The 19,965-nt window shown below is 43.5% G+C and overlaps 1 protein-coding gene across 5 annotated transcripts in view; it reads left to right on the top strand.

The window, feature by feature from the left end:
* Positions 1-19,965, top strand: part of LOC129840229 (beta-1,3-galactosyltransferase 1-like) — a 128,595-nt gene that overhangs the window by 54,670 nt on the left and 53,960 nt on the right. For all 5 annotated transcript variants that reach the window (XR_008757177.1, XR_008757176.1, XR_008757175.1 and 2 more), the window contains exon 2: positions 10,623-10,677. The gene's annotated coding sequence lies outside the window, so the exon portion shown is untranslated. The remainder of the gene's footprint in view (positions 1-10,622; positions 10,678-19,965) is intronic.

Genomic DNA, 19,965 nt, shown 5'->3' with positions numbered 1-19,965 from the left:
GTAGGCCTACTCATCTTGTTGGCTGCTGAAAAAATATATTCAAATGCACCTCGGAATTGGATAAGGATGCCCACAGTTGTGTCCCCGATGTGTCTGTCTTAACTTGTAGCCTGTGAGAAAGACCCGATCACGTGACGGAGAGTTGTGTGAGTGAGAGACGCTTTGGATTGCGCAGCACACACAGGGAGAAGGGCACAATGCATCACTCCGGTCCACAAAAGCCATGGATTTCTTTAGAGTGCATTACGGCCACAAAGGGGATGCTGCCGTGAAATTTGAGGCATCATCAAGTGCTTGTCAAATTGTGAATGAGAGACTATTGGAGTGTGAACAGCCTGCATAAAAAAAACAAAGCAGGGTTCATGCCTTTCAAGCAACTTTTTTCAAATCATCATTAGAGTCTCATCATTCAGCCTTACACTGTATTAAAAATCTAAACATAACATATAGTCCAACATGTGTGCACTCCCTCAAATCGTTTGGAGAAAATATGTATATTTTATTCAGCTTTGTTCAATTGTATTCTTCAAACTATAAAATAATGCCACGGAATTATAAGCAAATCTTATCTGCTGAATGAACTAGTGTAGCCCACAGCCATTTGGCATAGCCACATCGGGACCTAACATAAGGACAACTCAGAGTATGCTATTATTTTTTTCTTAAATATACTACATTTTCTTCATATCATCCTTCTTTAGACCTGTCTAAAATAAATAATGGATTTATTGTGAAGGTGTAGGCTATATTACATGGATTTGTTAGACTTTTTAAAATGGCTTGTAGGCTCTGTATGGAAGCCAGGAGATGCTAAATGTGTTTATGTTAATTAACGGTCAATTACCGTGAAACTGACAGTTAATTTGCTTGACAATCACCGGCTGACAACATTTTGTGACCACCATAGCCCTACCTAGGTATGTCCACAACGTCCTCTGTAGTATTTTCCGGTAGAACAAACCGTTATATCCTGTGTCTCATGTGTGAATCGATGATAAATCACTGTTCAGAGGGAGAGAGAGATAAAGGGAGAGAGGGAGGGATGTGCTTCCACTTCAATCAGCCCTGTGTTTTCCACTGCTATGCACAAACCTATCTCTGCATCTGAGCTTGAAGGACATCTGACTTATAATGCTGAGCAGAGCTTAAAGAGTGACAAGTGCTGAGATCAACCTTGATTGGAACACTTCCTTTCTGTAAACATTTGCATCAAGATGTGAGCCTATCAGGGCAGACTGAAGATCATTTCTCCAGGTTACGGGTAGTGTTTCACTAGGAATTTCAATACTGCTAGAGATGGAGTTGCGTATGGAAGCTTTTTCTGCTCAATGTATCGAGAGCTTTGTTGAGTAGACAAAGCTCAACAAACATGATTTCACCAGTATTACAAGAATGGTGTTATGGTCTTTGGCATGATATTGATAAAGGTCGATGGGCCGACATTGTTTTGAGCCGGTAGGTTCATGTTGGCTAGAGTTTGTGGTACAGTACCTACAGTACAGAGCCCATTATTGTCATCCTTAATTATATCCACTTTGAAAACACATTAACTTCAGGGTTCCTATCTCCCTATCTTCCCAGATGTATTTCAACCCTACAACTTTGAGGACATTAATCTCATGGAACCGCTTAGAGAACGTTTCAGCACCTACACTTCCATGACGCTTACACAGTTGTTTAATGTCATCAGTCTTTCGGGCACTTCCCCTTCGCTAACGACATCTGACAGGTCCCCGTTAAGAAACGTTTTTCTGAAGGTTAATCATCCCGTTTCCCGCCTGTGGTCCTCTTTGGATCAGACGCTCGCTATCCGTTTCCAAGCAGCCGAGCCGCTGACACTTTGAATTCAGAACGCTCCCTTCAGCCGCACACTTCTCCACGGTAATTAGGATCGGAGAGAGCAGGAGTGTCAATGTAAAAGTTTAAAGGGAAGACGGTGGGTTTGACTGATGCTTCTAATGGCCTTCGGTCACCAAGGCCGTGTTCTTACAATGGCGTTCGAGGGGGGGATAATGAGGGGGGGTTGAAGGGGAGGGTGGAGGGTGGTATCCTTCATCTACAGGTGACGCCACACAATCTGAAACAACGTCGTTCTTTTTCCATCAACAGGAAGTCATAACTCATCTATACCAGAGCCGTCCATGACTTTTGGTGGTTCATTTTTGACGGACAAGGATATTTAAAGTCGTTAATCACTGGCACTATTATCTCGCTGTTACCATAGTCATTAAGATGGATAGAGGTGATTGGCAGTACTTGATTTGATATGGTTCATAAACATACAGTAAGATGGATGTGTGGATTGAACCTAATGTTTTGTTCACATAATAGGCTACGATGGATGTAATGCGCCATGACAACGGAAGAGGATGGTTACACCACGGATGCTTTAACAGTGTTGAAATGAATTGATTGATTCAGGGACGGTAACACTATTTTGTTAAGTGAGGAAGCGGAAGCATATTTCAGCTAATTAACACCGGAATGGCTAATTGATCCATGATCTACCCTGTATGCTCTCAGGTCTTACATAGATAATCAGGTATTGTGCTGATATATTTTACAGCGATTTTACATTGTCAAAATCAGAATGTTCTCTGGTCGCTAAGATGTTGTTACAGAGGTGGAACCACAGGTCCCAGAGTGGTGGGTCATTTTTTTCAGACTCTATAGCGTATGACAGTGATTAAATCAGTTGTGACAATGTTTTGTATGGGGTATAATGGGATGGAAAAAACTGTTATCTGGTCACATGATTTTAAAAAAGAATCCTGGAAAAACTGGTCCTGGGCAGGATGAAAATCTTGTCAAACTTCAGCAGCCTTGTACTTGTTCATATGAATTATATTTTAAAATTAGACTAACAGGGGATTCCTCTACAAACACAGAGACAACTGGGATCGGACAATAGAACATGCTTTATGCATGTTTGCATCGTGTAGGCCTATGCAACTATGCAGGGCTCCTGAGTGGCGCAGCGGTCTAAGGCACTGCATCTCAGTGCAATAGAAACAGTCCCTGTTTCGATTCCAGGCTGTATCACATCAGACCGTGATTGGGAATCCCATAGGGCGGCGCACAATTGGCCCAGCGTTATTCGGGTTTTGCCGGGGTAGGCCGTCATTGTAAATAAGAATTTGTTCTTAACTGACTTGCCTAGTTAAATAAAGTTTACATTTAAACAATAAAACTGTATGTCTAATAAAATAAATTACTGATTAATTAATTCCAGTTAAACATTTTGGATGGAAAAGGAATAGGCAGCCCAGGTTTTAATATAAACCAAGTTTAATCACATACACATTGTCTCCTAACACAAATAAATGGATTATAAATACTTAACATTACCCCTTTATTTACCCTGGCCAGATGGACAGGGCGCATAGGCTGTATGAAGCTGCTGTTGTTAGTAGCCTAGTGTTACGCGGAGTGGACAGGGGATCCCAAGAGCAGACTCAGATGAGGAGACTGGGATGAACCAAAGTATTTATTGAAACACAGGGGGAAGTTGGAGTGCAGGCCAGGGGAAGCTCGGGTGGGTTGCAGGAAACCAGGTACGGAGGCTGAGGCTGGAGCGAGAGGGGTTGGGACAGGGTAAGCAGGTCCGGAGGGGAATCCAAGGGAATAGTAGAGTGGGGAATCCAGGACAGAGTAGCAGGATGACGAGATGTGGAACTGGAGACAGGAGCCAGGGTCAGAGCGGGCAAAACTGCAGCGGGAAAAAAAACAGGCATGACAGGATCTAATAGTAACAGCTAGACGCGTAGACTGACTGAGCAGAGATTACGATCTGGCAGCGTGGAAGTGGCAGGGCTGAGTATTTGTAGAGGTCTTGATTATGGAACAGGTTGCAGCTGGTAGGGATCTGCTCTGACTCCAGCACACCTGTCTCCGCCCACACAATCACACACACACACACACAGAGAGGGAGAGGGAGAGAGTACTGGGGGAGTGGCGGCAGGTCAAGGAGACACAGGATGAGCTGTAGAGGGCGTTGCAGGAGCAGATGTGACACCTAGTCCTGCAACATTTATTGAAAGAGTTTTTGCATGTATCTGTCAGGGTGATGTATTATCACGTTTGCTAAATAAATACCGGAGGAAAGTGGAAAGCGCACTTGAGTGTGCGTTGTGCCCAGCCCACGCAGCCCGTGATTTCCGTGAATCTGATTGGTCAAGCACTCACCGAACCTGCAGTACTCTGATGTGAAGGACAGATAAATTGCGAGTTGACAAATCATGAGGCAAATCAGTCTAAAAAACAGTACTTTGCTTCAATATTTTGTATTAAACTAAATAAGAAATGGTGCCCCACCTGATTGAAAAAGGAAAATGTCTGCTTGCCACACATTTTTCGACGGCCCTGTGTTGTTCGTAGCTGTTTAGAGGATTATTAAAGCTTAGTGTGCCTTTAATGTAATGTCAACGCTCAACATCTTGCCACATAATAATAAACTTACCAGTCAAAATAGTCTGGCATCACAATTTATTTTTCAACTGATCACAAATAAGGGTTATACTGTTAGTGCTGTCATATTTTCCTGAAGGAGAGAGGTACAGTACAGTAAGGGTTATACTGTTAGTGCTGTCTTATTTTCCTGAAGGAGAGAGATCCAGGAAGGGTTATACTGTTAGTGCTGTCTTATTTTCCTGAAGGAGAGAGATCCAGTAAGGGTTATACTGTTAGTGCTGTCTTATTTTCCTGAAGGAGAGAGATCCAGTAAGGGTTATACTGTTAGTGCTGTCTTATTTTCCTGAAGGAGAGAGATCCAGTACAGTAAGGGTTATACTGTTAGTGCTGTCTTATTTCCCTGAAGGAGAGAGATCCAGTAAGGGTTATACTGTTAGTGCTGTCTTATTTTCCTGAAGGAGAGAGATCCAGTAAGGGTTATACTGTTAGTGCTGTCTTATTTCCCTGAAGGAGAGAGATCCAGTACAGTAAGGGTTATACTGTTAGTGCTGTCTTATTTTCCTGAAGGAGAGAGATCCAGTACAGTAAGGGTTATACTGTTAGTGCTGTCTTATTTCCCTGAAGGAGAGAGATCCAGTAAGGGTTATACTGTTAGTGCTGTCTTATTTCCCTGAAGGAGAGAGACCCAGTAAGGGTTATACTGTTAGTGCTGTCTTATTTTCCTGAAGGAGAGAGATCCAGTAAGGGTTATACTGTTAGTGCTGTCTTATTTCCCTGAAGGAGAGAGATCCAGTAAGGGTTATACTGTTAGTGCTGTCTTATTTTCCTGAAGGAGAGAGATCCAGTACAGTAAGGGTTATACTGTTAGTGCTGTCTTATTTCCCTGAAGGAGAGAGATCCAGTAAGGGTTATACTGTTAGTGCTGTCTTATTTCCCTGAAGGAGAGAGACCCAGTAAGGGTTATACTGTTAGTGCTGTCTTATTTCCCTGAAGGAGAGAGATCCAGTAAGGGTTATACTGTTAGTGCTGTCTTATTTTCCTGAAGGAGAGAGATCCAGTAAGGGTTATACTGTTAGTGCTGTCTTATTTTCCTGAAGGAGAGAGATCCAGTACAGTAAGGGTTATACTGTTAGTGCTGTCTTATTTCCCTGAAGGAGAGAGATCCAGTAAGGGTTATACTGTTAGTGCTGTCTTATTTTCCTGAAGGAGAGAGATCCAGTAAGGGTTATACTGTTAGTGCTGTCTTATTTTCCTGAAGGAGAGAGATCCAGTATAGTAAGGGTTATACTGTTAGTGCTGTCTTATTTCCCTGAAGGAGAGAGATCCAGTAAGGGTTATACTGTTAGTGCTGTCTTATTTCCCTGAAGGAGAGAGACCCAGTAAGGGTTATACTGTTAGTGTTGTCTTATTTTCCTGAAGGAGAGAGATCCAGTACAGTAAGGGTTATACTGTTAGTGCTGTCTTATTTTCCTGAAGGAGAGAGATCCAGTAAGGGTTATACTGTTAGTGCTGTCTTATTTCCCTGAAGGAGAGAGACCCAGTAAGGGTTGTACTGTTAGTGTTGTCTTATTTTCCTGAAGGAGAGAGATCCAGTACAGTAAGGGTTATACTGTTAGTGCTGTCTTATTTTCCTGAAGGAGAGAAATCTAGTAAGCGACTAATCTTTTTTGTCAGTTAAAATAAGAGCGCCATAATTTACCTTCATTCTTTGATTGGTGAATAATTAAGTGATACTGTGTTTCTGCTTTGCCCTCCGTAATGATGGCAATAATTCATGTTATGCTGATGAGCCCACAGAAAGAGTTGCATAATGCATTTCAAATGGCTAAATGATTACAGCTTCAGATGAATGGAGTGAACTGTGAACAACGGCTTGTTTTCTAACTGCGATAAATGCATTAGAGTAAATGTGAGAAAGACCTCCCCGAATGCGGAATCATTTACAGAATCCCGACCAAATTTCCTCTGCCTGGTGGATGGGATGTGAAATAGATTTCAAATGGTTTAATTTATCACTATTATAAAGGGTTTCTCATAAAGTAATGAAAGATCATCGGCAGGCCACTTGTTTAAGGAGTTCCTGTTTGTGTGCATGTGTGTGTGCGCATACATGCATCTTTGTGCATGCTGATGTCCCTCTTACAGTGAGTCAGCCCTGTAGATTTATGTCTTGCGTGTGGTGACTGACTGCTATGGCCCTTGGGTGATAGGCATGGGTGTATAAGACATTATCAGCTGTGATTCTCAGGGGTCAGAGCCTGAGGTGACAGTGCACATGCTGGGGTTGAGACAGACAGACTCCCTCCTGCCACTTAGAGTCCATTATGAAGAGAGGAGTTCCTCTACATTACCCAGAATGCCCTGTTGTCTGCCAGTTGTCAGTCAGGGTCGGTGACAGGGCTGCAGTAAGGTGGGGCAACAGTCTCTCTCTTCCTGTCTCTGTCTGTGTCTCTCCACCCCTTTCAGTCTCTCCCTTTCTATTTTCAATTGGCTCTACTCTTTACTTACCTAGTCAGAATGGTTCAATGATTGACAGAGAGGCTGAATGGTAGATGGCAGGTTCTTGGCTTGCACTAGAAATGGCTTCGGCTAGGAAGTGGTTCAGAATGGATTACAAGGCATGTTGTGGAAAAACAACATTTATTTTTTATGTTTCCAGAACACCTAAGTGCACTTTGTATTCTAAAATTACTGTACTCTCAATTACTTTCCCATTTAGAAACACTACACAGGGTTTTAACCTTTATGAGCAAAATAGAGTCTAGCAGTAATTGCAGTAACTTTTCTCTGCTTTTATATATAGGTTTCTCTGAAAACCTTTATCAAGCTATTGTGTGCACATACCGATGCTGTCATACAGGCTAGTGTTTGATTCCATTTAATCACTGTTCTTTTCCCTCATTTAAAAAAAAGTAATCCGATGCATTATGCTAATCAATTAATTTGACTATTTTATGGTTATTTAAATACATACATTTTCCTTCAAATGAATATTATTCACAGCAGAAATGAGAACCTGATAGTAATATATGTGTTGTAGTCCTTCATTTTGCATCAGCACTGTCAGCCATAGCAACACATTCATCAACAGAGAAAGGGGAAACTCAATTTGATACGGGAGAAATTCATTTGAACTTTTATGCAGTAAGAACTGCACATACATCAATAGATTCTCAACCTTCCAGAAGTGTTGATGGTTAATACAGCAACATTTCTGCAGAATACTGATCAGATGTTGGCTCTCCGCTTCTACCATATCAACATGAATTTGGCTTGAGTTGTATGCAGTGTGGATGAATGAGGCCACATCTGTTCTTTCTTTGGCCACCTTGTTCATTGTTATGACTGCACAGTGGAGGTAGAAGGGCTGTTCACAATATCAGGTTTTTACTTGTAACAAAAAAAAAATGCTTTTTATTTTACTTTTGTTGTCCTTTGGGAGTTGCTCTATCGGCTCTCTACTTCAGTTTGGTCCACAATTCATACACCTTGGTTTGGAGAGCGAGGTAGCAGCTGTGATCCCTTACCTTTGCACAGTATCACTGTAGTCATAAAATAGAAATAGTATTGTTATAATAGATAAGGCAACGTGCAACTTCTAAGTGCATTTATTCTGCAGAGTATACAAATGTCTCGTATCTTCCCTGTGTTTCTTTCACTCTCTGTCTGTCTGTAAGATGGCGCTGGAGCAGAAGGCAGACGTTTTACGTGCCCCCAACCGATTGTGCTTTTTGTTCGTTTATCTGCGTTGTTTGTAACTTATATTTTTACACTTTTTGTACATAATGTTGCCGCTACCGTCTCTTATGACCGAAAATAACTTCAGGACTGCGATTACTCACCACGGACTAGCAGAATCCTTTTTCTTCTTTCACGACTCTGACGAGCCTGTGACGGAGGATTTACGGCCCCCTCGGGAACAGGCGCCGACCCTAGTGATCTGCGTGAAGAGGAGGCGGAGAAAGAGAGGCTGGAGAGCGGGCTGCCTTCTGAGAAGTTGGAGGCGATCGAATAGACCCGCACTTCCCGTAATTCTGCTAGAAAAAACCTGCAATCTTTGCACAATAAAATGGATGAGTTACTGGGAAGATTAAACTACCAACGGGACATTAACATCTGTAACATCTTATGCTTCATGGAGTCGTGGGTGAAGGACAACAATATCAACATACAGCTGGCTGGTTACATGATGTAGGATAGAACAGCAGCGTCTGGTAAGACAAGATTGAGTCGTACTACACCAGCTCTGATGCTCGTCGGATGAGGCAGGGCTTGCAAACTATTACAGACTACAAAGGGAAGCACAGCTAAGAGCTGCCCAGTGACACGAGCCTACCAGATGAGCTAAACTACTTCTATGCTCGCTTCGAGGCAAATAACACTGAAACATGCATGAGAACATCAACTGTACCAGAAGACTGTGTGATCACGCTCTCCACAGCCGATGTGAGTAAGACCTTTAGACAGGTCAACATTCACAAGGCCGCAGGCCCAGACGGATTACCAGGACGTGTACTGCGAGCATGCGCTGACCAACTAGCAAGTGTCTTCACTGACATTTTCAACCTCTCCCTGTCTGAGTCTGTAATACCAACATGTTTTAAGCAGACCACCATAGTGCCTGTGCCCAAGAACACTAAGGTAACCTGCCTATATGACTCCTGACCTGTAGCACTCACGTCTGTAGCCATGAAGTGCTTTGAAAGGCTGGTTATGGCTCACATCAACACTATCATCCCAGAAACCCTAGACCCACTCCAATTTGCATACCGCCCAAACAGATCCACAGATGATGCTGTCTCTATTGCACGCCACACTGCCCTTTCCCACCTGGACAAAAGGAACACCTATGTGAGAATGCTATTCATTGACTACAGCTCAGCGTTCAACACCATAGTGCCCTCAAAGCTCATCAATAAGCTAAGGAACCTAGCACTAAACACCTCCCTCTGCAGCTGGATCCTGGACTTCCTGACGGGCCGCCCCCAGGTGGTAAGGGTAGGTAACACGCTGACCCTCAACACAGGGGCCACTCGGGGGTGCGTGCTCAGACCCCTCCTGTACTCCCTGTTCACTCATGACTGCACGGCCAGGCATGACTCCAACACCATCATTAAATTTGCCGATGACACAACAGTGATCATCGGCACCTCACACACCTGATCACCGACAACAACGAGACAGCCTATAGGGAGAAGGTCAGGGTCCTGGCCGTGTGGTGCCAGGACAACAACCTCTCCCTCAATGTGATCAAGACAAAGGAGATGATTGTGAACTACAGGAAAAGAGGACCAAGCACGCCCCCATTCTCATCGACGGGGCTGTAGTGGAGCAGGTTGAGAGCTTCAAGTTCCTTGGTGTCCACATCACCAACAAACTAACATGGTCCAAGCACACCATGACAGTCGTGAAGCGGGCACGACAAAACCTATTCCCCCTCAGGAGACTGAAAAGATTTGGCATTGGTCCTCAGACCCTCAAAAGGTCTACAGCTGCAACATCGAGAGCATCCTGACTGGTTGCATCACTGCCTGGTATGGCAACTGCTCGGCCTCCGACCGCAAAGCACTACAGAGGGTATTGCGAACCCTCAAGCTTCCTACCATCCAGGACCTCTATACCAGGCGGTGTCAGAGGAAGGCCCTAAAAAGGCTCCAGCCACCCTAGTCATAGACTGTTCTCTCTGCTACCACACGGCAAGCGGTACCGGAGCGCCAAGTCTAGGTCCAAGAGGCTTCTAAACAGCTTATATCCCCAAGCCATAAGACTCCTGAACATCTAGTCAAATGGCTACCCAGACTATTTGCATTGCCCCCACACCCCTCCCATCTCCACACCACTGCCACTCTCAGTTGTCATCTATGCATAGTCCCTTTAATTAACTCTACCTACATGTACATACTACCTCAACTAACCGTTGCACCCGCACATTGACTCTGTACCGGCACGCCCCTGTATATATTGTTATTTTTTACTGCTGCTCTTTAATGACTTGTTACTTTTGTCTCTTATTCTTTTCCGTATTTTTTTTAAACTGCACTGTCGGTTAGGGGCTCGTACGTAAGCATTTCACTGTAAGGTCTACACCTGTTGTATTCGGTGCATGTGACTAATACGATTTGATTTGATGACTCGTTATACTCTCTTTCTCATGATTCACCTCTTTTCTTTCTCATCACCACTCACCTTGCTGTCTTGTCTTCTGTTTGCAGAGATGGAGTGAAGAGGAAAGAGCCTATCGTTAAGGGCAGGAGCCAGCTGTGTGAGGTAAGGAATGACTCATATGACTCAATGACTATTATCAAACCCTTTCTGCTGGTTTGGCCTCTCTGTCTCTCTGTCAAATCACATCATTCATAACTGATATAAAGAACTAACATTGTATTTGACTCACTATGCTGCCTGTACTGTACTAAAACATCCCAGTATTTGGCAGCATACAGTATAATATTGCAACAGAAGGCCCCAGAATATATATGAAAACACACAGTACAGCACTGTTGTCAATTTACCTGTAATAACCTTGCTGGCTAACACCTTGACTGTTATAATGTTTCAAAGCTGCTTTTCGATCTACCTGTAGCAGCCTAGCTACTGTAGCTAACAGCTTGTCAATCTACCTGTAGTAGCCTAGCTAGCTAACACATTGTCAATCTACTTGTAGTAGCCTAGCTAGCTAACACCTTGTCAATCTACCTGTAGTATCCTAGCGAGCTAACACCTTGTCAATCTACCTGTAGTAACCTAGCTAGCTAACACCTTGTCAATCTACCTGTAGTAGCCTAGCTAGCTAACACCATGTCAATCTACCTGTAGCAGCCTAGCTACCTAACACCTTGTCAATCTACCTGTAGCAGTCTAGCTAGCTAACACCTTGTCAATCTAACTGTAGCAGCCTAGCCTGCTAACACCATGTCAATCTACCTGTAGCAGCCTAGCTACCTAACACCTTGTCAATCTACCTGTAGCAGTCTAGCTAGCTAACACCTTGTCAATCTAACTGTAGCAGCCTAGCCAGCTAACACCATGTCAATCTACCTGTAGCAGCCTAGCTACCTAACACCTTGTCAATCTACCTGTAGCAGTCTAGCTAGCTAACACATTGACCTATAGTGTTACAGTATTGCTGCTATGTAACGTGATTGGGAGCAATAACCATATACAATCCTATGCTAAGCTACGAGGGGTTCTTAGCCTTGTGCTGACCTTCAGCTTTTCTTTTAGTGAATCAGTGCTTACATTCCAAATGGCACCCTATTCCCTATATAATGCACTACTTTTGACAAGGCCCCATAGGGCTATGGTCAAAAGTAGTGCACTATATAGGAAATAGGGTGCCATTTGGAATACAGTGTGTTGTAGGTAGAAAGGTCATCCATGTTCCATGCTGTAGAGTAAAGCTGAGAGGTATGTTGCGGCCTCCATCATTAGCGCTGGCTAACAACACGGCAAGAGGCGCCTGCCTACCTACCTACTAGAGGTCGACCGATTAATCGGAATGGCCAATTAATTAGGGCCGATTTCAAGTTTTCATAACAATCGGAAATCTGTATTTTTGGACAACGATTTGGCCGATTTATTTATTTATTTACACATTTATTTAACGAGGCAAGTCAGTTAAGAACACATTCTTATTTTCAATGACGGCCTAGGAACGGTGGGTTAACTGTCTTGTTCAGAGGCAGAACGACAGATTCTTACCTTGTCAGCTCGGGGATTCAATCTTGCAACCTTACGGTTAACTAGTCCAACGCTTTTTTTTATTTCATTTTTATTTTTTATTTCACCTTTATTTAACCAGGTAGGCTAGTTGAGAACAAGTTCTCATTTGCAACTGCGACCTGGCCAAGATAAAGCATAGCAATTTGACACATACAAAAAAACAGAGTTTTTTGAGTTACACATGGAATAAACAAAACATACAGTCAATAATACAGTAGAAAAATAAGTCTATATACAAAGTGAGCAAATGAGGTGAGATAAGGGAGGTAAAGGCAAAAAAGGCCATGGTGGCAAGGTAAATACAATATAGCAAGTAAAACACTGGAATGGTAGATTTGCAGTGGAAGAATGTGCAAAATAGAAATAGAAATAATGGGGTGCAAAGGAGCTAAATAAATAAATAAATACAGTAGGAGAAGAGGTAGTTGTTTGGGCTAAATTATAGATGGGCTATGTACAGGTGCAGTAATTTGTGAGCTGCTCTGACAGCTGGTGCTTAAAGCTAGTGAGGGAGATAAGTGTCTCCAGCTTTAGAGATTTTTGCAGTTCGTTCCAGTCATTGGCAGCAGAGAACTGGAAGGAAAGGCGACCAAAGGAGGAATTGGCTTTGGGGGTGACCAGTGAGATATACCTGCTGGAGCGCGTGCTACGAGTGGGTGCTGCTATGGTGACCAGTGAGCTGAGATAAGGCAGGGCTTCACCTAGCAGAGACTTGTATATAACCTGTAGCCAGTGGGTTTGGCGACGAGTATGAAGCGAGGGCCAACCAACGAGAGCGTACAGGTCGCAATGGTGGGTAGTGAATGGGGCTTTGGTGACAAAACGGATGGCACTGTGATAGGCTGCATCCAGTTTGTTGAGTAGAGTGTTGGAGGCTATTTTATAGATGACGTCACCGAAGTCGAGGATCGGTAGGATGATCAGTTTTACGAGGGTATGTTTGGCAGCATGAGTGAAGGATGCTTTGTTGCGATATAGGAAGCCGATTCTAGATATAATTTTGGATTGGAGATGCTTAATGTGAGTCTGGAAGGAGAGTTTACAGTCTAACCAGACACCTAGGTATTTGTAGTTGTCCACGTATTCTAAGTAAGAGCCGACCAGAGTAGTGATGCTGGCCACGGAAGGAGAGTTGTATGGCATTGAAGCTCATCTGGAGGTTAGTTAACACAGTGTCCAAAGAGGGGCCAGAAGTATACAGAATGGTGTCGTCTGCGTAGAGGTGTACCAGAGAATCACCAGCAGCAAGAGCAACATCATTGATGTATACAGAGAAGAGAGTCGGCCCGAGGATTGAACCCTGTGGCACCCCCATAGAGACTGCCAGAGGTCCGGACAACAGGCCCTCCGATTTGACCCACTGAACTCTATCAGAGTAGTAGTTGGTAAACCAGGCGAGGCAATCATTGAGAAACCAAGGCTGTTGAGTCTGCCAATAATAATGTGGTGATTGACAGAGTCGAAAGCCTTGGCCAGGTCGATGAATACGGCTGCACAGTAATGTCTCTTATCGATGGCGGTTATGATGTCGTTTAGGACCTTGAGCGTGGCTGAGGTGCACCCATGACCAGCTCTGAAACCAGATTGCATAGCGGAGAAGGTACGGTGGGATTCGAAATGGTCGGTAATCTGTTTGTTAACTTGGCTTTCGAAGACCTTAGAAAGACAGGGTAGGATAGATATAGGTCTGTAGCAGTTTGGGTCTAGAGTGTCTCCCCCTTTGAAGAGGGGGATGACCGCGGCAGCTTTCCAATCTTTGGGAATCTCAGACGATACAAAAGAGAGATTGAACAGGCTAGTAATAGGGGTTGCAACAATTTCGGCAGATAATTTTAGAAAGAGAGGGGCCAGATTGTCTAGCCCGGCTGATTTGTAGGGGTCCAGATTTTGCAGCTCTTTCAGAACATCAGCTATCTGGATTTTGGTGAAGGAGAAATGGTGGGGGCTTTGGCGGGTTGCTGTGGAGGGTGCCGGGCAGTTGACCGGGGTAGTGGTAGCCAGGTGGAAAGCATGGCCAGCTGTAGAGAAATGCTTATTGAAATTCTCAATTATAGTGGATTTATCGGTGGTGATAGTGTTTCCTAGCCTCAGAGCAGTGGGCATGTGGGAGGAGGTGCTCTTATTCTCCATGGACTTTACAGTGTCCCAGAACTTTTTGAGTTAGTACTACAGGATGCAAATTTCTGTTTGAAAAAGCTAGCCTTAGCTTTCCTAACTGCCTGTGTATATTTGTTCCTAACTTCCCTGAAAAGTTGCATATCACGGGGGCTATTCGATGCTAATGCAGAACGCCACAGGATGTTTTTGTGCTGGTCAAGGGCAGACAGGTCTGGAGTGAACATTTTTTGAATGGGGCATGCTTATTTAAGATGGTGAGGAAGGCACTTTTAAAGAATAGCCAGGCATCATCTACTGACAGGATGAGGTCAATGTCATTCCAGGATACCTCAGCCGGGTCGATTAGAAAGGCGTGCTCACAGAAGTGTTTTAGGGAGCGTTTAACAGTGATGAGGGGTGGTCGTTTGGTCGCAGACCCATTACGGATGCAGGCAATGAGGCAGTGATCGCTGAGATCTTGAAAACAGCAGAGGTGTATTTGGAGGGCGAGTTAGTTAGGATGACATCTATGAGGGTGCCCATGTTTACGGATTTGGAGTTGTACCTGGTAGGTTCATTGATAATTTGTGTGAGATTGAGGGCATCAAGCTTAGATTGTAGGATGGCCGGGGTGTTAAGCATGTCCCAGTTTAGGTCACCTAGTAGCACGAGCTCAGAACATAGATGGGGGACAATCAATTCACATATGGTATCAAGGGCACAGCTGGGGGCAGAGGGAGGTCTATAGCAAGTGGCAACAGTGAGAGACTAACCACGCTCTAACCACCTGCTTTACATTGCACTCCACGAGGAGCCTGCCTGTTACTCGAATGCAGTAAGAAGCCAAGGTAAGTTGCTAGCTAGCATTAAACTTATCTTATAAAAAACAATCAATAAATCACTAGTTAACTACACATAGTTGATGATATTACTAGTTTATCTAGCGTGTCCTGCGTTGCATATAATCTATGCGGTGCGCATTCGCACCGCATCGATTATAGGACTGTCGTTGCTCCAACGTGTACCTAACTATAAACATCAATGCCTTTCTTAAAATCAATACACAAGTATATATTTTTAAACCTGCATATTTAGTTAATATTGCCTGCTAACATGAATTTCTTTTAACTAGGAAAATTGTGTCACTTCTCTTGCAACAGAGTCAGGGTATATGCAGCAGTTTGGGCCGCCTGGCTCGTTACGAACTATGTGAAGACTATTTCTTCCTAACAAAGACAGCCAACTTCGCCAAACGGGGGGATGATTTAACAAAAGCGCATTATGGGTAGGTACAATCGTTGCACGACTGTACCTAACCATAAACATCAATGCCTTTCTTAAAATCAATACACAGAAATATATATATATATATATATATATTTTTTTTTTTTTCTAAAATTTTCTCCCCTTTTCTCCCCAATTTTCGTGGTATCCAATCGCTAGTAATTACTATCTTGTCTCATCGCTACAACTCCCGTACGGGCTCGGGAGAGACGAAGGTCGAAAGCCATGCGTCCTCCGAGGCACAACCCAACCAAGCCGCACTGCTTCTTTAACACAGCGCGCCTCCAACCCGGAAGCCAGCCGAACCAATGTGTCGGAGGAAACACCGTGCACCTGGCCCCCTTGGTTACCGCGCACTGCGCCCAGCCCGCCACAGGAGTTGCTGGAGCGCGATGAGACAAGGAAATCCCTACCGGCCAAACCCTCCCTAACCCGGACGACGCTAGCCCAATTGTGCGTCGCCCCACGGACCTCCCGGTCGCGGCCGGCTGCGACAGAGCCTGGGGGCGAACCCAGAGACTCTGGTGGCGCAGTTAGCACTGCGTTGCAGTGCCCTAGACCACTGCGCCACCCGGGAGGCAGAAATATATATTTTTTAAACCTGCATATTTAGCTAAAAGAAATCCAGGTTAGCAGGCAATATTAACCAGGTTGTAACGGTTTTCGTCGTCTGAAGAAGAGTAGTCGGACCAAAGCGCAGCGTGGTAAGTGTTCATGTTTTTTATTTACACTGAACACAAAACAAAATAACAAGAGAATAAATGAAACCGAAACAGTCCTGTAAGGTGCAAAACACTAAACAGAAAATAACTACCCACAAAAACCATGTGGGAAAAAGCTACCAAAGTATGGTTCCCAATCAGAGACAACGATAGTTGTTCCCCTTGCTCTGCATGGGTAACGCTGCTTCGGGGGTGGCTGTTGTCGATGTGTTCCTGGTTCGAGCCCAGGTAGGAGCGAGGAGAGGGACGGAAGCTATACTCTTACGCTGGCAATACTAAAGTGCCTATAAGAACATCCAATAGTCAAAGGTATATGAAATACAAATCGTATAGAGAGAAATAGTCCTATAGTTCCTATAATAACTACAACCTAAAACGTCTTACCTGGGAATATTGAAGATTCATGTTAAAAGGAACCACCAGCATATGTTCTCATGTGCTGAGCAAGGAACTTAAACGTTAGCTTTCTTACATGGCACATATTGCACTTTTACTTTCTTCTCCAACACTTTGTTTTTGCATTATTTAAACCAAATTGAACATGTTTCATTATTTATTTGAGACTAAATAGATTTTATTGATGTATTATATTAAGTTAAAATAAGTGTTCATTCAGTATTGTTGTAATTGTCATTATTGTCACTATAAAATCGCCCGATTAATCGGTATCGGCTTTTTTTGGGACCTCCAATAATCGGTATCGGTATCAGCGTTGAAAAATCATAATCGGTCGACCTCTACTACCTACTGCTCCAGCCCACTCACATAATTACAGCTGAACACCTTGGCGATACAAGGAGTGAATCATTCTGTCAATCTGCATACGATTGACATTTATACCTCTAAGTAGGCTATTGTATGTCAATGAGGTCAGGGATAATTCCGCCACCTCCACTGCTACCACTGCTACACGCTACTGCTGTACAACTACTGCTATACTACTTCAGTAATAATACGACTAACACTACTTATTATGATAATAATATGGGTAGAAATGATCAGAATTAGTGGTAATCATTCTACTTACACTGAACTATAGTGTTTTATTGAAGACACCGAGTAAATCAGAATTGTCCACAGCTTCAGCAACCGTTACTAGAGATCAATTTCTAATAGAGGAGGATGTATAAAGGCCTACGTCTTTTTGTGAGACCGTGTTCAACTCGTCGCTTCACCCTGTGTTCTGTGAAAAGTGGGAGGCTGGGTTAGTCAAACCCGTCTCTGCTTTCGTAGACACCCATGTTGTCTTAGCACAGTCTAATTACCAAAGGCGAACAGCACAGAGAACTTTCAAGAGCTGCCTGCCGCGTTACGTGAATGCAGATATGATTGGGAAGGAACAGCAGAAGAGTTCCTAAATACAGTGTGGCGAATGCCGGTCATGAGTGAAAGCCAGGAGTGCAGTGATCCCAGAATGGAAATCCATTCAGTGATGCATAGCCTACGTCTGGGAGAGAGAAACCACCTCGGCCCACTTTTGAACCCGTCCGAACAGATCCACGGCTAGTCCTAGCGGAAGTCATATCGAGTTCAACATGAAGATGTCAGACATTTAAAAGAAATCAATTTCGCTCAATTTATCCAAGGCTTTCATGTATGATGTTACTCAGTGCAAGACCCTTGTAAATATTCCCACCCCTGTGCTAGGCTAATTGTATGAAAAGCCAGAGGATTGGTGCGGGGAAGCGAGGAAGGGAAACTGTACAAAGACAGTGTTAGGCTACCTATGAATAATGCACACGTCATTAGAGCAGGTTTTAGTAAAGTACCTGGTCTGACACAGATTCTAACACAGTCTATATTGTGAATAATGAGCGTGTGTGTAACGGTTCTCGTGGGCTGAAGGAGAGGATCAAGGTGCAGCTTGGTACGTGTTCATGATTTTTAATACAGCCGAACACTAGAACAAAAAATAACAAAACGGAACAAACGAAACAGTCCTGTCTGGTGCAGACACACAAAACTTAAAACAACTACCCACAAAACACAGGTGGGAAAAGGCTACCTAAGTATGGTTCTCAATCAGAGACAGCGATAGACAGCTGCCTCTGATTGAGAACCACACCCGGCCAAACACATATAAGTAGAAAACATAGAACAAAAACATAGAATGCCCACCCCAACTCACGCCCTGGCCAACCAAAATAGAGACATAAAAAGGATCTCTAAGGTCAGGGCGTGACAGTGTGCGAGCTAAGAAAATGTGCCAGATAAACCCAATCAGTTATGGTTAGTTTGTGCGGTATAAATTCAATTCTCATTGGGTAGAACTATAATGCAAAAACAAGCATTTCACTAATCTAGCTAAGTCAATGCCTTGAAGTTGCAGATTTTTCGTTGACTTGCAACCTGACAAGAGTCTGATGATAACATCACAGAACAGTGTGCTTCAGGACTCAGTGTGCAGAAATGCACTTAGCATAATTAAATCAATCATAAACTAATATTGGTCGTAAGCATCCTCTGAAATATTCAAATAGGATATTTCCTTGTCATTTCCCATGCAAATCATCCCAATATGTTCAGTTTACACTACTGTATATATGTCAATTCAACTGAAGCAGTAAAGCACTGTTATAGTGCTCTGCTAATTGAATGGTCTTCGGTGGGGATCTGACTCAATTTCTATAGACTTCATAATCATTTATCAATGGCACCTCAGCAGGTGCTTCATCATGTCTCCAGACCAATTTTTCCATCGTCCTCCCTATGAATACATTATGTTTCCAGCCCATACATCTTCCTGGCCCGTCCTTGTGCGTGGACTAAGTAGAGTATTACTTTATTAATACCAACTTGGGGAATTGTTTTATCACAGCATTCATCATCCATAACGTATAAGGACAGGACACAATGACAGACACACAACCAAACAGAAAACATATCAAGACACATGAAGGCACCTGCTCCTTAGCATCCGCAGAAGAACAGTCGGATTCAAGTGCTGTTTTCCATCCCACTCTGGAGGAAAAACCTGCAAGAATACTGTTCACAATAGGAAGACATCATAAAACAGTTCATCGATTATACTCGTTAAAAAGCCTCATGTCTTTGGGTAAAAATGTCTCAACCTCTCTGTGGAACTTCTGGGCAGGATGGACCTGCTACTGAAGCTGCTCCTGTGTTGCATTAGAGTGCTGTGGAGTGGGTGTGTGTCATTGTCCATGCTCATGTGTGTTTTTGCTTGCAGCTTTTTTATGAACATGTCCTGCATTGATTCCAGGCTGCAGTCAATTGTAGCGCTAACTTCCCTGAAGATTTTGTCAAGCTTGTTTATATCCTCCTTGGCTAAATTATCTTTCCAGCAGAGAGTGGCATAGCTTACTAAACTCACCACGACACTGCTGTAGAACATGGAACATGCGAAGCATTTTGTCACAGACGTTAAAAGATCTAAGCTTCCTTAAAAAGTACAGTTTGGATCGGGCTTTTTTGTAGATTCTGTGGGAGTTCTCCTTCCAGTTCAGTTTGTTTCCACTATTACACCTAAGTACTTGTAAGCGTCAACAGTACCAATCTCTTCACCGTTAATATAAATAGGATTAAAAACATCTTTATTTTTCCTCAAATCTACCACTAGCTCCTTGGTCTTCAGCACATTCATTGGCCTCACACCCTTTCACAAAGGACATAGTTGTATCCATGTGATTAGCATCGGGGTACGTCCAAAATGGCACCCTTTTCCCTATATAGTGCACTAATTCTGACCTGGTCAAAGGTAGTGCACTAT

Source organism: Salvelinus fontinalis, chromosome 41 (genome assembly GCF_029448725.1).
Source record: "Salvelinus fontinalis isolate EN_2023a chromosome 41, ASM2944872v1, whole genome shotgun sequence".
In the NCBI taxonomy this organism is placed as follows: domain Eukaryota; kingdom Metazoa; phylum Chordata; class Actinopteri; order Salmoniformes; family Salmonidae; genus Salvelinus; species Salvelinus fontinalis.
The sequence above is the reverse complement of the archived record's forward strand: the minus strand, read 5'-3'. Positions and strand labels throughout refer to the sequence as shown.